The 2042-nt window shown below is 37.3% G+C and overlaps 1 non-coding gene across 1 annotated transcript; it reads right to left on the reverse strand.

Moving 5' to 3' along the window:
- Window positions 1–99, reverse strand: LOC116809987 (small nucleolar RNA U13). The gene has a single exon (XR_004370137.1). It is a non-coding gene; the product is annotated as a small nucleolar RNA U13 (small nucleolar RNA).
- Between the last annotated feature and the right edge of the window lie 1943 nt (window positions 100–2042).

The raw sequence follows: 2042 nt of genomic DNA on the forward strand, positions 1-2042 counted from the left end.
TTACAGATGTGAGCCACCATTGTAACAGGGTTTGAGGAAGGTACTTCTCACAGATGCATGTGAAAACCCAAACTTCATGCTTATGAACTGCAAAAGGATCACACTCATTTCTTTTTAAGCTGCCTGCCCCCTCACACTGAACCCCTCTTTATGGGCAGGGACTACTTTTTTTTTCTCTGTGCTTATCTGAGTGCCTAATAAAATAACTAGTAGATAACACACTAACTGTAGACACTTAAAAGATCTATCTCTACTACTCTCTACTCTTAGTCTCCATCACCCCCAATTCATGGACACAGACATTCATTCACAGAGATTTGGGGACCTGGTTCACAGTCTTTGTGTTCTACCTCAACTCCTACATTATTTTGGTAAGGTCAATATCCCCATCAATGGCTCATTGAATATCCTTGCATTTCGATTCTCTGATTCCAAGAATGAGAAAGATACCCTAAATACATCAATACCAATGTGTGGGTGTTAATTCCTTAGAACTATCCTTGAGAAAATCCTATAATTATGTTATTATAATTAGAATTTCAATATGAGTTTTTACCTATTAATGACATTAAAACCAAATAAAAATATATTATTTTTAGGTGAACCATAATTTATTGTCCAAACCAGAACAAATTTTACAACCTCTGCCTCTTAGTTTGATTGTTTACTCCATTTACATTTAATGTTTTTTGTTGTTGCTGGTGGTGTTTTGAGACAGGATCTCGCTCTGTCACTCAGGCTAGAGTGCAGTGGCACAGTCATAACTTACTACACACTTGAATTCCTAGGCTTAAGCAATCCTCCCACCTCAACCTAGCTAATTTTTAAATTTTTTATTCTTTGTAGAGAGAAGGTCTTGGTATGTTGACCAGGCTAATTCTCAAACTCCTGGGATCAAGCAGTCTTCCCACCTCAGCCTTCCAAAGGGCTGGAATTACAGGCGTGAGCCACTGTACCTGGCCCACATTTAATATTATTATTGATATATTTAATTATGCTATTTTGCTATTTGTTTTCTATATGTCTAACTTTTTTTATTCCTCTGTTTCTTCTTTAGTGTCTCTTTTTGCATTAGGTGGATATTTTGGGAAAATTTTTCCTATCTGTTAGAAAGAAGCTTAAGGAAGATGCAATGCCTTTTCCTCTATGGAAATGGTTATAGTAATCGTCACAGCCATCCTTTGACTATTTTTGTATTTTTAATGGAGACCTCAAGAGAGAGAATCTTGAGGTTTAAGAAAGATGAGAGGAGCCCGGAGTTTTTTATGCCATTATGAAGGCTTTGAATTAACCAAATCTTGGGCCATCCTACTTTCAAACATTGTTATTTGAGTAAGCAATGTCATTTTTGTGGAAGGCAGTTGATTTGAAATCTATAGAAGTAACCTAAAACACCCTAAAAGATTTTTAAAAATAAATGAATATACTTGTTTCAGAAACACACTAGCAAAGGATAGCATGGACCTGCACCTAATATAAAGTGTTGCTGACCATTGAACTAACTATCTAGACCGTCACTGTATTATAATAGCCGTGAGCCACATGTGATTATTGAGCACTTTGAAACATGGCTAACCTGAATTGAGAAGTTCTGTAAGTATAAAACAAACACCACATTCTGAAGACTTAGGCAAGAACAGTAATAATATAAAATATTTCTAATAATTTTAATTGATTACATATTAAAATGACAATATTTGAGATATATTGGGTTAAATGCAATATATTAATAAAATTAATTTATTGTTTTCTCCTTAGTTTTTAAATGTGGCCACTAGAACATTTAAAATTACATATGTCGGCCAGGCACGGTGGCTCATGCCTGCAATCCCAGCACTTTGGGAAGCTGAGGCGGGCAGATCACCTGAGGTCAGGAGTTCAAGACCAGCCTGGCCAATGTGGTAAAACCCCGTCTCTACTAAAAATACAAAAATTAGCTGGGCATGGTGGCGCATGCCTGTAATCCCAGTTACTCGGGAGGCTGAGGCAGGAGAATCGCTTGAACCCAGGAGGCGGAGGTTGCAGTGAGCCGAGCTGGTGCC

The sequence above is a fragment of the Hylobates moloch genome, unplaced genomic scaffold (assembly GCF_009828535.3).
Source record: "Hylobates moloch isolate HMO894 unplaced genomic scaffold, HMol_V3 SCAFFOLD_1, whole genome shotgun sequence".
NCBI classification, from domain to species: domain Eukaryota; kingdom Metazoa; phylum Chordata; class Mammalia; order Primates; family Hylobatidae; genus Hylobates; species Hylobates moloch.